Source organism: Gnatocerus cornutus, unplaced genomic scaffold (genome assembly GCF_029298725.1).
Source record: "Gnatocerus cornutus isolate USDA-ARS CGAHR unplaced genomic scaffold, icGnaCorn1.1 ctg00000202.1, whole genome shotgun sequence".
NCBI lineage: Eukaryota > Metazoa > Arthropoda > Insecta > Coleoptera > Tenebrionidae > Gnatocerus > Gnatocerus cornutus.
In genome coordinates, this window is record NW_028275529.1 from 52,542 (window position 1) to 70,146 (window position 17,605).

The 17,605-nt window shown below is 45.5% G+C and overlaps 2 non-coding genes across 2 annotated transcripts; both read left to right on the forward strand.

Moving 5' to 3' along the window:
- The first annotated feature begins 1,437 nt into the window (after positions 1–1,437).
- LOC148165802 (5S ribosomal RNA) lies at positions 1,438–1,557 on the forward strand. Its single transcript, XR_015771162.1, has one exon. It is a non-coding gene; the product is annotated as a 5S ribosomal RNA (ribosomal RNA).
- A 6,466-nt stretch (positions 1,558–8,023) lies between these two features.
- Positions 8,024–8,143, forward strand: LOC148165803 (5S ribosomal RNA). The gene has a single exon (XR_015771163.1). It is a non-coding gene; the product is annotated as a 5S ribosomal RNA (ribosomal RNA).
- The last annotated feature ends 9,462 nt before the right edge of the window (positions 8,144–17,605 follow it).

The window sequence follows — 17,605 nt, forward strand, 5'->3', positions numbered from 1 at the left end:
CGCAAAGAGACGCAGCACGGATCGGAGCGACGACCGACGAACCTGCAGAGTGTAGGAAAAAAATTCACAAACGGTCGAAGATGACGTCCGAGAAGGTCGAATTTTTTCAAGAACGAAGATAAAACCTTCGCCTTTCGTAGGAGTTGATTTTTGAAAACGATCTTGACGAACAGGTCGGAAAAAAAACGATGTCAATTTCGGACTCGACCATGAGAAACGAATTTGTACGACGAACGGACTTTTCGAACGACTTTTTTCGCAAAATCGACATTTTTTCCTCAAAAATTACCTCACACGACGAAATCCCATCATCGAAACATCACCGAAAACAGTTTTGACGGCGAAATTCTCGTCAATTTTACGAAAATAAAGGGAAAATCAGACGGACCACCGTCGAACATCCAGCGACGGGAACGGACGAGTTTTTTAATTTTTCTTGCCAATTCATTGCGAAAGAAGCAATTTTTCTCGACGAAACCATTTTATAATCATAAAAAAAACTCCCCAAACACCACAAACCAACAAAAATACGGAAATCTTGCATTGTTTGCATTTTTCAGACACTCTAAATAAAACTACGTCGATGTCGGCGGATTTTCAGTCGGTCGTCGGTCGACAGAAATCCAACGAAATTTTCATTTGTTCTTCTCAAAAACGAAAAACAAACAAATCAACAAAACATTCCCTACTATTAGTCGACATTTCGAGCAGAAACTACGAACGTCGAAAGATTTAAAAAATGAAATATGTAGGTGTGCGTGCGTGCGTACTTACTTGAAACTTTTTTCTTGTTTCATCGTCGCACTGGAACAAATTAAATTTTAATGCAATGTAAACGCGACCACACTTTCGACGAAAACATCTCTATGAATCGAACGACGTCGGAAAAAGAATAAATCGAGAAGAGAACAAATCATGAAACAACACACACCCACCCCGCCCGGCCCGGCCAGAGTGGTGGGAATTTCGATGAATGAACAGACAAAGAAACCAACTCTGTTATCAGTTCTAAGAAAGAAAGCAGGTAGCGGCGGCGGCGAACCTTCGACCGTACTACGGTCAGTTCATGAATTAACCCCGTCCGTTCGGAGTTTATTCATCTCCGGTCCGTGTCGGCGTTTACTTCAAGTGGGTGCTATTTCCATCTAAGCAAGCAAGTGAGTAAGTAAGTTCTCAAATTTTAAATTACGTTAATCGCAAGTGACTCGTTGAGATCGTCAAACGAACAATTTAATTTAACGCCTCATACGAGTTTTTTTTTTTCGTCATTTTGTCGCAAAAAAAAAACTAAAAAACGACTCGCAAAAAAAAATTTTTTTTTTTTCTTCTTTTAAATCTTGTACATTTTCTGACATGTGTACCATCGAAAAATGTCACATCCAAACGATCGAACAATCACAAAAAATCGTCAACGTACCATCTTGGAAAATTTTACCAGGCAACGACCATACCACGTTGAAAACTACCGGTTCTCGTCCGATCACCGAAGTCAAGCAACGTCGGGCGCGGTCAGTACTTGGATGGGTGACCGCTTGGGAACACCGCGTGCCGTTGTCTCTACTCTTTTCTTTTTTTATTAACATTTCTGATGTCAAACTTTTTTTAAATATATTTTTCACTATTTATATTTTCTCTCAGGAACTTATATAGTATGAAGACGAAAATTTTTAATTCGTTCGAGTTGAATTTGTGGTTCTGAAAAGAACCGATTTTTTTTCTTTTTTTTCCAACCAACTTCCAAGCTGCTCGAGGAGGATTTATTTTGAACTGGTGTATTTGGTGACGGCCTTGGTTCCTTCAGAAACGGCGTGCTTCGCCAATTCACCGGGCAAAAGAAGACGCACCGCCGTCTGGATCTCCCTGCTGGTTATGGTCGAACGTTTGTTGTAATGAGCGAGGCGACTGGCTTCAGCAGCTATACGTTCGAAGATGTCGTTCACGAAACTGTTCATGATAGACATAGCCTTGCTGGAGATACCGGTATCGGGATGGACCTGCTTCAACACCTTGTAAATGTAGATGGCGTAACTCTCCTTCCTCCTGCGCTTCTTTTTCTTGTCGCTCTTCGAGATGTTCTTTTGAGCTTTTCCGGCCTTCTTGGCCGCCTTACCGCTGGTCTTGGGTGGCATTCTCTTCTAGTCGTCGAGTTAAAAAAACGTTTAAAAACAGAAAACGAGACAGACACGACGTGCACGTTACGACGAGTATACTCGATCTAAAACGCCGCACACCTAAAATCCCTCTATTTATAACGAGCGAGCGACAAACAGGCGCTCCGCCTTAGTTCGTCGTTCGACCATTGCCCTAACGAGATGGCGCTGTACCGACCATATAAATTTCTAGCCTTCGCCGCGTTCGGCATTTATTTCAAGCCGTACGTTTGTCAGTGCGCTTCGTGTCAGTCGCAGTAGGTGTTTTGCTGTTTATATCGTATAACAACATGTCCGGAAGAGGAAAAGGAGGTAAAGTGAAGGGAAAGGCGAAGTCTCGTTCCAGTCGTGCCGGACTTCAGTTTCCCGTCGGCAGAATTCATCGTCTTCTGCGTAAAGGAAACTACGCCGAAAGAGTGGGTGCAGGTGCTCCCGTTTATTTGGCGGCCGTAATGGAATATCTAGCCGCCGAAGTTCTCGAATTGGCAGGAAACGCCGCCAGAGATAACAAGAAAACCCGTATCATTCCGAGACATCTTCAATTGGCTATAAGGAACGACGAGGAGTTAAACAAGCTCCTTTCCGGCGTTACCATCGCCCAAGGCGGTGTCTTGCCCAACATCCAGGCGGTGTTGTTGCCCAAGAAGACCGAAAAGAAGCCTTAAATTTAATTCTTCGCCGCCGTCATCTCGAACGAAAAACAAAAACTTTTATAAAAACCATCTTCACATCGGCCCTTCTCAGGGCCAAAAATTCAACTCGAACGAATTGATTTTTTCGCCAAAATACAACAACCTATGAGAATCATGTTAAAAAGTCTTTTAGATATTTTAAAGTTAAACCGATCAATTAATTCATTATACGAGCGTAGACTGAACGGAAGATTTTCGATTACATTCAACCAAGAAAGATGATTTTTACGACTTTTCATCGTAATTTTTAGAAAAATTCAATGCCCGACTAAAGCACGAACTCGACAACTCTATCTATAATAATTTATTGATTATCTAATTCAAGAAACATTCCGATTCGTCGTAAATTTCTTCACATTTCGCACATTAATCTGTTAAGAACATACACACACACACCGGTCGCCTATACGTGCTCTCCGTCTCGATAATTTCTTGCAGCAGCAGTCGTCAGCGGTGAGCCGTAATACTACAATCAATCGTTTTATTTGCTATGAGATTTTGTTTCAAGTCACGTCTGAGGAGAGTAACTCTACCCCATATTGGACATAACCTCAAATATACTCTTCGTGGCAAAAACGTTCTTTTAACGATGGTCATTCTAACCTAAAACTGCTGTCAAAATTGTCAAAGTCGCCGCCTGGATCACAAATTAAAATGATCACTCACTCCGTACGATTTTCATTTCGATTTGAAGACAAACACACAATTGAGCAACATATTTAATTCGTTTGATTTATTTTGTGGTTCTGAAAAGAACCGTTTTTTTTTGTTTGTTTGTTTGCTTGCCTGCGGGGGGTTTGTTGTTATTCCTCTGAGGATGCGGATACACGTCATAAAATGATAAAATTAACCGCCGAAACCGTAAAGGGTACGACCTTGACGTTTCAGGGCGTAGACGACGTCCATGGCGGTGACGGTCTTACGTTTTGCGTGTTCGGTGTAAGTTACGGCGTCACGGATGACGTTCTCGAGGAAGACCTTCAACACACCTCTGGTTTCTTCGTAGATGAGACCGGAAATACGTTTCACACCACCACGACGAGCCAATCTTCTGATCGCCGGTTTCGTTATACCTTGGATGTTATCGCGTAGAACTTTGCGATGACGTTTGGCGCCACCTTTTCCCAATCCTTTGCCACCTTTACCACGACCGGTCATCTTGATAAAATTAGGAAATTCTTCGTACAAAACGACGTAGCTTCGACCAAGTTCGTTATGGAACTAACGTCAAAATTTCATTCCGCGGGACTATTTATAAGTTACGGCAGCTCCACCTCGCGTTAAAAACGAATCCACCAATGGCGTCGCCGTATGACTCATCGAGTTTATAAAACGGCCGTTGGCGCGACGAAAATTTTCAGTTGACTTTCGAACGTTCGTACGTACGGTCGGTCGTTCGGTCGAAGCAAGCAAGCAAGCCACTACCTACGTTAATTCTTTTCATTTGATTCATCCGATATCCGAGATGGCGAGAACTAAACAGACGGCTCGTAAATCTACCGGTGGCAAGGCACCTAGAAAACAGTTGGCCACGAAGGCGGCCAGAAAAAGCGCTCCCGCCACCGGAGGTGTCAAGAAACCTCACCGTTACAGGCCCGGTACGGTCGCCCTTCGTGAGATTCGTCGTTATCAAAAGAGCACTGAACTTTTGATCCGCAAGCTGCCTTTCCAACGTCTCGTCCGAGAGATCGCCCAAGATTTCAAGACCGATCTCCGTTTCCAAAGTTCGGCCGTGATGGCACTTCAAGAAGCCAGCGAGGCTTATCTCGTCGGCCTCTTCGAAGACACCAACTTGTGCGCCATCCACGCCAAACGTGTCACCATCATGCCGAAAGACATCCAATTGGCGAGACGCATTCGTGGCGAGAGGGCTTAAATTTCCTCCATCCATCCATCCATCCATCCGATCCGACCATCTAGAATTAACAAATTCTTCATCTTCGAAGGTGTTAAAAGAAGAAAAAAAAAATCGGTTCTTTTCAGAACCACAATTATTTTCCAACGAATTGAAAATTTATCGTTCGCGCATGCAACTTTTTGAGATTGAAAAAAAAAAAAAAAAAAAAAAAAAGTTAGGTTATGTGATTTATTCACAAAATTCGTACTTACATAAAACGATAAACTTTTGCTTTTTTCTTTCACATTAAATTTTCTTTTAACTGAGACTATTTGAAACATTATTATATAATAAAGTTTATCATTCTTTGTAATAACACTGTTTCGACAGTCAAATGAATAGACAAGAAAATCAAATGAAAGTATGTATCTCCTCAACAGAATGTGCATTGTCCAAGCGAATCTTTCGTTCGTTTCTTGAAAATAATTGTGGCCCTGAAAAGGGCCATTTATTTGTATCGATGGTGCCCCTACGTCGATATATACGATCGGAGCACGTTCCCGAAACCACCAGGACGTCGTCGTCGTTGAAAAAATTAAATCATCGTCGTCGACTTTTCACTTCTTTCTCTTGGGTGAAGCGGTTTTTTTCGCTTTGACGGTGACGGCTTTGGCCGTTTTCGGTTTCGGCGCTTTCGGTTTCTTGGTTGGACCGGCCTTGTTGGATTTCTTCGCTTTCGATGGCGTCTTGGGTTTGACGGGCGATCTGGAGGCGGCGCTGGCTTTCTTTTCGGGAGCGGACGCAGCCTTTCTAGCCTTCGATACGGCGACGCTCTTCTTTTCGGCGGCAGTTTTCTTAGACTTGGCCGAAGCGGCGGGGGCGGCCTTCTTACCGGCTTTTGAGGCGGATCCTTTTTCGGCGGACGTCGGCGCTGACGCGACGGAACGTTTAGCAACGCCCGTCTTCTTGGATTTCGCCGATGACGACGCGGTCGCAGCGGCAGATCTCTTTTTCGTGGCGGACGGAGCCTTAGCTGCACCGGTGACGGCAGAAGCCAACTTGAACGAACCGGAAGCTCCTTTTCCTTTGGTTTGGACCAACGAACCGGATGCGACGGCGCCCTTAAGGTACTTCTTGATGAAAGGCGCAAATTTTTCCGCGTCGACTTTGTAGTTGGCCGCGACATATTTCTTGATCGCCTGCAACGAAGAACCGCCGCGTTCCTTCAAGCCTTTGATGGCGTTGGTGACCATCTCCGAAGTGGGCGGATGAGAAGGTTTGCTTCTCGGATTTTTGGGCTTCTTCTCCTTCTTCACCGGTGAGGAGCCGGAAGTGGCACCGGCGACCGTCGAAGCTGCTTGATTTTCTACGTCGGCCATATTTTCGTCTATCGCGCGCGCGTTTTTTTCTTTTTATTATAGGTAGGCTTATTCTTCGGTGAAAGAACGAATGAACTTTACAGAACGAATTGGGCGCCAAAGTCAAAGTGTTGGCGCGTTCGAAAACGCGCGGACCGCGGACTAAACGAGAGCCTTCTCGTCGAGTTAGAAAATTCAGTGGGCCTCGAATACAGCTTTCGCGTGATGGCATCGTTCTCTTTACGCGAAGATCACCGCCTCCGGGTGCGGGAACATGAGCGATTCGGTCGGCGATGGCCTCCTGAATAACCTCAAGTTTTCCCGGACGACCAGCCGACCTCCAAAAGCGAACAAGGACCGATCGAACGTCGACTCGAACAAAGACCCTCCGAAACAAGGAGATGACATCCAAGTTCGACGCCGACGTTACGCGTTTTCCACGAATAACAGGAAAGTTCCGCTTTCGACCAGACAAACTTGGAAGCATCCTCTACAAGTTTCACGAACGAATCGGTCGAAAAGTACGTGCGATCTTTTCGAAAATCGCCTCGCAAAGAGACGCAGCACGGATCGGAGCGACGACCGACGAACCTGCAGAGTGTAGGAAAAAAATTCACAAACGGTCGAAGATGACGTCCGAGAAGGTCGAATTTTTTCAAGAACGAAGATAAAACCTTCGCCTTTCGTAGGAGTTGATTTTTGAAAACGATCTTGACGAACAGGTCGGAAAAAAAACGATGTCAATTTCGGACTCGACCATGAGAAACGAATTTGTACGACGAACGGACTTTTCGAACGACTTTTTTCGCAAAATCGACATTTTTTCCTCAAAAATTACCTCACACGACGAAATCCCATCATCGAAACATCACCGAAAACAGTTTTGACGGCGAAATTCTCGTCAATTTTACGAAAATAAAGGGAAAATCAGACGGACCACCGTCGAACATCCAGCGACGGGAACGGACGAGTTTTTTAATTTTTCTTGCCAATTCATTGCGAAAGAAGCAATTTTTCTCGACGAAACCATTTTATAATCATAAAAAAAACTCCCCAAACACCACAAACCAACAAAAATACGGAAATCTTGCATTGTTTGCATTTTTCAGACACTCTAAATAAAACTACGTCGATGTCGGCGGATTTTCAGTCGGTCGTCGGTCGACAGAAATCCAACGAAATTTTCATTTGTTCTTCTCAAAAACGAAAAACAAACAAATCAACAAAACATTCCCTACTATTAGTCGACATTTCGAGCAGAAACTACGAACGTCGAAAGATTTAAAAAATGAAATATGTAGGTGTGCGTGCGTGCGTACTTACTTGAAACTTTTTTCTTGTTTCATCGTCGCACTGGAACAAATTAAATTTTAATGCAATGTAAACGCGACCACACTTTCGACGAAAACATCTCTATGAATCGAACGACGTCGGAAAAAGAATAAATCGAGAAGAGAACAAATCATGAAACAACACACACCCACCCCGCCCGGCCCGGCCAGAGTGGTGGGAATTTCGATGAATGAACAGACAAAGAAACCAACTCTGTTATCAGTTCTAAGAAAGAAAGCAGGTAGCGGCGGCGGCGAACCTTCGACCGTACTACGGTCAGTTCATGAATTAACCCCGTCCGTTCGGAGTTTATTCATCTCCGGTCCGTGTCGGCGTTTACTTCAAGTGGGTGCTATTTCCATCTAAGCAAGCAAGTGAGTAAGTAAGTTCTCAAATTTTAAATTACGTTAATCGCAAGTGACTCGTTGAGATCGTCAAACGAACAATTTAATTTAACGCCTCATACGAGTTTTTTTTTTTCGTCATTTTGTCGCAAAAAAAAAACTAAAAAACGACTCGCAAAAAAAAATTTTTTTTTTTTCTTCTTTTAAATCTTGTACATTTTCTGACATGTGTACCATCGAAAAATGTCACATCCAAACGATCGAACAATCACAAAAAATCGTCAACGTACCATCTTGGAAAATTTTACCAGGCAACGACCATACCACGTTGAAAACTACCGGTTCTCGTCCGATCACCGAAGTCAAGCAACGTCGGGCGCGGTCAGTACTTGGATGGGTGACCGCTTGGGAACACCGCGTGCCGTTGTCTCTACTCTTTTCTTTTTTTATTAACATTTCTGATGTCAAACTTTTTTTAAATATATTTTTCACTATTTATATTTTCTCTCAGGAACTTATATAGTATGAAGACGAAAATTTTTAATTCGTTCGAGTTGAATTTGTGGTTCTGAAAAGAACCGATTTTTTTTCTTTTTTTTCCAACCAACTTCCAAGCTGCTCGAGGAGGATTTATTTTGAACTGGTGTATTTGGTGACGGCCTTGGTTCCTTCAGAAACGGCGTGCTTCGCCAATTCACCGGGCAAAAGAAGACGCACCGCCGTCTGGATCTCCCTGCTGGTTATGGTCGAACGTTTGTTGTAATGAGCGAGGCGACTGGCTTCAGCAGCTATACGTTCGAAGATGTCGTTCACGAAACTGTTCATGATAGACATAGCCTTGCTGGAGATACCGGTATCGGGATGGACCTGCTTCAACACCTTGTAAATGTAGATGGCGTAACTCTCCTTCCTCCTGCGCTTCTTTTTCTTGTCGCTCTTCGAGATGTTCTTTTGAGCTTTTCCGGCCTTCTTGGCCGCCTTACCGCTGGTCTTGGGTGGCATTCTCTTCTAGTCGTCGAGTTAAAAAAACGTTTAAAAACAGAAAACGAGACAGACACGACGTGCACGTTACGACGAGTATACTCGATCTAAAACGCCGCACACCTAAAATCCCTCTATTTATAACGAGCGAGCGACAAACAGGCGCTCCGCCTTAGTTCGTCGTTCGACCATTGCCCTAACGAGATGGCGCTGTACCGACCATATAAATTTCTAGCCTTCGCCGCGTTCGGCATTCCTGAAGTAAACTCTGACTTGTCCACATCGTGCTCCGCCGATGACGAGCAGAGATCTTCGCCCCCGGCCTCAAAAGCCACCCGCAAGTGCTCCCAAGAGTGCAAAAGCAAAAAGTGTGAGTTCAAGTGTCAGTGGTGCAAGTGCCAGTGCATCAAGTGCCAGTGACATGGACCTCTTCTCCAACTTCGTCCGCCAGTCGACATCACAAGGTGAGTTAATCACGCGCCCTTCCTCGCCCGAAAGGGCACTAACACCCATTCTTTCTGCGACTTCGTCGCAACACGCCCTCTCGCCTCCTCGCGCCAGAGGAAACTCTGTCTCTTCAATCTCCAACAAAAATACCCCTAATGCGGTGTACCATAAGTACACCATCAGAAACATTCCTGCAGACTGGGCTGCACAAAAAAAGTTTTACTGCCTTTTAACGACCACTCTTCTGGTCAAGAACATCAAGCAGCTTGTTGTCAACTGGAACAAGACTGCTCTTCTTGTCACTCTAAACCCTCTCCCAAGCGACTTCCAGAAAAAACTCCAAGTTGCCACGCTAAACCAATCCATCTCAATTGTGGAAACCCACAAAAAAGTCACTGCCAAACCAAACGTTGCCACTTCAAAACCCCACCTCTCTGTCGTAATTCGCGATGTTGACGACGACATCGAATACGACGAAGCACTCAACGCCCTCAAATCACTCAATCTGCCAGTCATCAGAGTCTGGCGGATTCGTTCAATGAAATCCGGCAATTTCACCAAACTGATGCGTGTCATCACTGACAGCACAGAGACCGTCGACTTCCTCCTCAAGGAAGGCGTCATCATGTTCGGCAAGCGCCATCAGTGCGAGCCGTCCAAAGCCCCCGCCAAACCCGCCCCCCTTCAGTGCTCCAAGTGTTTCCAACTTGGGCACCCTGCCACTGAATGCCCCAACAAAATCGCGTGCCCCAAATGCACAGAGAACCACCCAGCCTTCAAATGCGAATCCAACCACGTAACTTGCCTTCTGTGCAACGGCACCCACCCGGCCTGGTCCCGCCAGTGCCCCAAAATCAAGGACGCAGTCGTCACGTCCGAAACCCCCATTGCCCCAACTCTGATTCTGGAGCCCTCTCCCGAATTTGCAGACCCCGATCCCCAACCCGTGTCTGTTCGTCAGACAATCACTTTCGTCACAAAACTTTTGTACGACCTCTTCCCTCACCAGCGTGCAAAGGACAGCGAGCTCGTCGAGAGCGCCTCCAAATCCGTCCTTAAGACAAAGACCCGCATCAATCACGCGGGCCAGAGAATCTACTTCACTTTCGAGTAGATTCGACAGCCCTAACTCGTCCAACTCTCTTTCCCCATGGCTACCACGGTGGCCGCCCCCGCCGCTCCCGGCGGGGGCCTCCTGTCCCCTCGTGTGAATATCGCCACGGTCAACATTGCAGGAATCAAACGGAAATTGCATGCTCTCCGTAACTTCATCGAAACCGACGCGATCAAAATTTTATCAATTACCGAAACGCGCTCAAATCTCGCGATTAAAGTCAAACATTTTTCTTGCTATCACAACACGCCCTCAAACATCGCTCACGGAACCGCGCTTTTAGTTTCTACCGACTTTCAGTCAACTCAACATAATTTGCCTCCCAACCTAACTTCTCTCGAACTTGCCGCAGCCGACGTAGTAATTAACAATAAAATCATTACTTTCTTCTCCCTCTATCAGCCCGTCAGGCAAAAACTTCCAACGGAACTATTCGAATACGCGTCCAATCTCCCTCATTCAGTCATTTTCGGCGACTTTAATTCTAGACACGAAGACTTCGGAGACACTGCAACTAACCCAAACGGCAGAATCCTATCCACTCTCATTAGCGAACTCCCAATCTACAGATTAGAAAACCGACTTCCCACTTTTATCTCTCATAGAGGAGCCTCAATTATCGACCATATCATTATTTCGGAATCCTTAATCCACGCGTTCGACAATGAAACAGCAATAGGCACCACGGTAACGTCAGATCACTTTCCCTTAATTGCAAAAATCCTCATCAACGGCCATCAGCCACAACCACCACTTATTCAAATCTTCAATTACAAAAACGCCAATTGGAACCTTTTCCGCGAAGAATTAGACCAGGCCCTACCAGTCATTATCCCAGTAAATTCCCAGGTAGAAATAGACCGACAAATAGATTCATTAACTTCAGCTATCGAGTACTGTAAACTTAAAGTCATTAAGCCCAAAACTATTCCAAAAGACAAATCCCCACTGCCAGACCGTATCCTCAGACTCATTAAAGAAAAACGTAAAATCTACCGCGATTACGTCCGCAGCCGCGACCCCTTTTTGAAAACGCTTATCAATAAATTCAACGGCAAAATCAGACGCGACATTAATTGCTACAAAGAGGAAACTTGGCTCAAAACTTGCGAGTCTTTGGATTATCGGAACGGAAAAGAGTACTGGACAAAATTCAAGACAATTTCTGGCCAACGTTCTCGACCGAACCATAATCTAATTGACGGAGCAAACGTCTACCACTCTTCCCAAGACAAAGCAAATTGCTTCGCGAACCTTCTCGAGGAAATTCACCAAGTTCCAAATGACCCCAACTTTGACAACCACTTTTTCAATTTAATATCAAATAATGCGCAGACCTTACGCGACATTCCACTAGTTGAACCACTTCCCTATCCCCTAAACGATGAGCACTTAACAGACCCGGTCACTGTTTTCGAAGTAAAAACTTTAATTCTAAATTTGAAAAACACTAAAGCTCCAGGACCCGATCAAATCAAACCAATAGTTTTAAAGAACCTTTCAGAATCCGGATTCTTAGCTTTAACTAACATTTTCAACAACTGTTTAAATAACTTGTATTTTCCAACCGCGTGGAAAGCCGCGAATACTATCATGATTCCTAAACCCGGTAAAAACGTCAACGACCCTAAGTCATACAGACCAATTTCACTTCTTAACATCACTGGCAAAATTTTTGAACGAATCTTAACAAACCGATTAAAATTTGTATTAGAAACGCAAAATTTGCTTCCGCCAGAGCAATTCGGCTTCAGATCACACCGCAGTACGCAAAATCCGTTAGTAGAACTTCAAACCGACATCACTCGACACGCCAACCTTGGAGAATGTACCATCGGTGTCTTCCTGGACATCGAACGTGCATTCGACAAAGTCTGGCACGACGGCCTCATTCAAAAATTTCTTAACCTTAGAGTCAATCTTAAATTCACGCGGCTCATCGCCTCCTTCCTAACTAACCGATCCTGCAGGATCAAACTTAACAACTCTTTTTCAAACTCTTTCAACCTCAACGCCGGAGTCCCACAAGGCTCCGTCCTGTCACCATTGTTATACATTGTATACTGCAGAGATTTTCCCGTTTCAGACCACTTCCGGACCAAGACGAGGATGTTCGCGGACGACACGGCAATCTGGTCCAGTCATCAGAACGCCGTGAAAGCCGCGGAAACACTTCAGAAAGAACTTCACCGCATTGAAAAATGGACAAACGCCTGGAGAGTGAAGCCAAATCCCTCCAAATGCCAAACCATCTGTTTCTCATTTCCCCTTGCACACAAGCATCGCCTCAACTTTCAACGCTACATACGGCTAACTATAAACAATCAATCTATTTCTAAAACTAACTCTGTCACTTATCTAGGAATCACCTTCGCTCAAACATGCACACTACACCAGGACCTGGCAACAACAATGAAAAAAGCACGGAATAGATCAAATCTTTTGTATCTCATTCGCGGCCGACTTCGAGGTTGCAGCCCAGAAACCCTACACTACACTTACAACACATTTATTCGCCCTATCTTCGAGTACAGATCTCTACTTTACGCCTCTCTTACTAACCGCTTGCTTTTCAAAATTTCTTCTTTCGAAAGACATACGCTTAGACTTCTCTATCGCCTTGATCTCAGATTTCCTTCAAACTCTCTGCATGAACACACTAACTCTACTCCCATCAATCAACGCTTTATAATTAACCGCAAACGCTACCTAACACGCACGCTCGCCAGCACTAACCACCTAGCTATTCAAACTCTTCATACTACACACAAACTTCCCACTAAAAACCGCTTAATTAACGTTATCCGCAAAAAACCCAAGCACAAACTAAAACACTTGCCCACAGCCCTTCTTTTAGCCAACTACCCAGACCTGCCTCCGCTCCTCCAGGAGCTGGTCGAAGAAACACCAATTTCGATGCGATGAAGAGGTCCATTCCTACATGGACGAGATCCCTTTCCTTTTCCCCTTTCTCTTTCAGGTTTCTCTTTCAGCCCAGGACAATCCAAGGAAGAAACGGACTTTCGCGAAGGCTCCCAGGATCCCATGAAGAGTTCCAGGACTCCCATGAAGATTCCCAGGATCCCCACGAAGAGCTCCGGACGTCCCACCAACTCCTGGATTCCCATGAAGAGTCCCAGGAATCCCACGAAGATTCCCAGGATTCCCATGAAGAACTCCTAAACTCCAAACCAAGTCCAGAAGGAAGGAAGGACGACCAAGAAAGAAACAAACCTTGCCACTTTACCAACAACGCCCTAACTTTAAAACCTAATTTGAAACAAATGCATTGTATTCATACTTAAGCCAAAATTACTGTTTAGATATAAGATTTAAAAATTGTTTAAATTCCCTCGGTCTGCTGAAAAGGCCAAAAGCCTCACCAGCAGCCAAATAGAATGTATATCTTAAGAACTCGATGTAAAAACCCAAAAACCTAGAAATAAATGTATTTGAAGCCGCGTTCGGCATTTATTTCAAGCCGTACGTTTGTCAGTGCGCTTCGTGTCAGTCGCAGTAGGTGTTTTGCTGTTTATATCGTATAACAACATGTCCGGAAGAGGAAAAGGAGGTAAAGTGAAGGGAAAGGCGAAGTCTCGTTCCAGTCGTGCCGGACTTCAGTTTCCCGTCGGCAGAATTCATCGTCTTCTGCGTAAAGGAAACTACGCCGAAAGAGTGGGTGCAGGTGCTCCCGTTTATTTGGCGGCCGTAATGGAATATCTAGCCGCCGAAGTTCTCGAATTGGCAGGAAACGCCGCCAGAGATAACAAGAAAACCCGTATCATTCCGAGACATCTTCAATTGGCTATAAGGAACGACGAGGAGTTAAACAAGCTCCTTTCCGGCGTTACCATCGCCCAAGGCGGTGTCTTGCCCAACATCCAGGCGGTGTTGTTGCCCAAGAAGACCGAAAAGAAGCCTTAAATTTAATTCTTCGCCGCCGTCATCTCGAACGAAAAACAAAAACTTTTATAAAAACCATCTTCACATCGGCCCTTCTCAGGGCCAAAAATTCAACTCGAACGAATTGATTTTTTCGCCAAAATACAACAACCTATGAGAATCATGTTAAAAAGTCTTTTAGATATTTTAAAGTTAAACCGATCAATTAATTCATTATACGAGCGTAGACTGAACGGAAGATTTTCGATTACATTCAACCAAGAAAGATGATTTTTACGACTTTTCATCGTAATTTTTAGAAAAATTCAATGCCCGACTAAAGCACGAACTCGACAACTCTATCTATAATAATTTATTGATTATCTAATTCAAGAAACATTCCGATTCGTCGTAAATTTCTTCACATTTCGCACATTAATCTGTTAAGAACATACACACACACACCGGTCGCCTATACGTGCTCTCCGTCTCGATAATTTCTTGCAGCAGCAGTCGTCAGCGGTGAGCCGTAATACTACAATCAATCGTTTTATTTGCTATGAGATTTTGTTTCAAGTCACGTCTGAGGAGAGTAACTCTACCCCATATTGGACATAACCTCAAATATACTCTTCGTGGCAAAAACGTTCTTTTAACGATGGTCATTCTAACCTAAAACTGCTGTCAAAATTGTCAAAGTCGCCGCCTGGATCACAAATTAAAATGATCACTCACTCCGTACGATTTTCATTTCGATTTGAAGACAAACACACAATTGAGCAACATATTTAATTCGTTTGATTTATTTTGTGGTTCTGAAAAGAACCGTTTTTTTTTGTTTGTTTGTTTGCTTGCCTGCGGGGGGTTTGTTGTTATTCCTCTGAGGATGCGGATACACGTCATAAAATGATAAAATTAACCGCCGAAACCGTAAAGGGTACGACCTTGACGTTTCAGGGCGTAGACGACGTCCATGGCGGTGACGGTCTTACGTTTTGCGTGTTCGGTGTAAGTTACGGCGTCACGGATGACGTTCTCGAGGAAGACCTTCAACACACCTCTGGTTTCTTCGTAGATGAGACCGGAAATACGTTTCACACCACCACGACGAGCCAATCTTCTGATCGCCGGTTTCGTTATACCTTGGATGTTATCGCGTAGAACTTTGCGATGACGTTTGGCGCCACCTTTTCCCAATCCTTTGCCACCTTTACCACGACCGGTCATCTTGATAAAATTAGGAAATTCTTCGTACAAAACGACGTAGCTTCGACCAAGTTCGTTATGGAACTAACGTCAAAATTTCATTCCGCGGGACTATTTATAAGTTACGGCAGCTCCACCTCGCGTTAAAAACGAATCCACCAATGGCGTCGCCGTATGACTCATCGAGTTTATAAAACGGCCGTTGGCGCGACGAAAATTTTCACTCTGAGTCCAGCATCGGAACGAGTAGGGTCACGCCTTCTTGTTTCCTTCAGCGATCCAGAACTTCCATTCGAGGCATTCGCAGCGAAACAAATCGTGCTTTTCAGCGCATAACCAGTGCTTTTCAGCGCAAACAAATCGTGCTTTTCAGCACCACAAAGACGTGCTTTTCAGCGCATCGCAAATCATTAATGAGATAAAAGCTCAATTAATAAAAAATTCCTGACTTCCCAAAGTCCCGACACATGAAAATAAAATTCATGTTGGGTGACTCCGCCCACCCGTCACAAATTAATTTTCGCCCAATTTGAGACACGAATTAAAATTCGCATCGCACCTGGACAGAAGAAAATTCCACGAAGTCCGCCCAATCCCGAAGATGGCTGGGACGCTGTCCCTCGAAGAAACGGTGGCGAAAGCCGTCGCGGACTTGGGGGAAAAATTGCGAGCCGAACTGCTTGAGTCGCTGGTGAACGGAGTCTTTTCAGACATCCGTCGCGACCTCATCGATGCGGTTCTCCAGGCACGACCGCAATCCCCCGCTGTCCTTCCTCCACCAACGGACGAAGAAAAAGCGGAGAAGAAGAAGAAGAAATCGAAGAAATCGAAGAAACCGAAGAAACAGGCACCCGAACCGATGGAAACGGCTGGCCAATCAGCAACGGCTGAGACAGCTGTTCCATCGACGTCCGCTGACGTCTCGACGCCGCTATCCCCCGAAAAGACCTCTGAGGAGGTGTTAGTAGGCGGCGGCGTCCCAGAGGCCGACGCGTCAATGGAACTGGTTTTCTCCTTTTCGGAGGAATCGGAACCTGAAGAGGAACAATTTACCACCGTTCTAAGCCGAAAGGCCAAAAAACGAAGAGTGGTTGTTTCCGAGAGCGAGGAGGACGACGAACGCGAGGCGCAATTGTCGACGAAGGCCCTTTCGAGGAACTTCAAGTCGGCTAAAAAGCCCCAAAAGGTCGTCCCCGAATCTCGCGACCAAAACACGACTTCGGATCGTCCGGAGAAAATCCCACCGGTGATTCTCCACAGGGACGAAACAACGAAGTCGTGGAATGAGGTCTCCACACTTCTTCGGAGTCACACCATCAGCTACACCAAGGCAAAAGCGGTCGTGGGTGGAATAAGAATCCAGCCAAGTACTGTCAACGATTTCCGTCGCATGACGAAATTGTTTGACGTGGAAAAGCTGCCTTTCCACTCCTTTTCGCTGAAAAGCGAAAAGCCGTTGAAAGTCGTCCTACGTGGAGTCTCGTCAATGGCTGACATAAAGTCGGTCGAACACGAACTCCTGGGGCGCGGATTCGCCGTGGGCAAATGCTCACGCATGATGGCGAATAAAAAACCGCTGGACATGGTCGTAGTCGAGGTTCCACGTGAACATCGGCACATTTACGACCTAACCACGGTTCAAGGCCTCCAGGTGACGACAGAGCCGCTGAAGAAGCGCCGGTCTAACGGCCAGTGCTTCCGTTGCCAGCAGTGGGGTCACTCACAGCGCGGCTGTCACGCTACCACCAGGTGCGTGAAATGCGCTGGACCCCATGTCTCTCGAGAATGCGATGGCAAAAACCCAAAGAAATGTGCGAATTGCGGAGGTTCGCACCCGGCTAATTTTAGGGGCTGTCCCAAGCATCCCAATGCGGGATCGGACAAACCCCAAGTCGCCACTCCCACCGTGGCGGCGCCAAAGAAGCCGGTACCAGCAAGGGGCATCCCCGAAGCGTCGAAACCAAAAGTGGAGACCGGGAAACCCGCTAAATCTGCTGCAAAGCAGGTTAAAAGCGGAACTCCAGGTCCACTCAAGGTGACGCCGCCCCCGAAGGCTCACAAGGGACAGTCCTCTGCCACAGACTCCAACTCCATGGAGATAGTGGCGCGGACAATTGGCGAGATGTGGAGCGACTTCGCAGCCACTAAACCAAGTCCCGACAGGTTAACGCGCTTTAAAAAGCAGACAGACCAGCTGATGGAAATTTTAAGCCAGGCATTGCATGGTTAGAAAAATTAAGCCGGAGTCACTGCAGGTGGTCG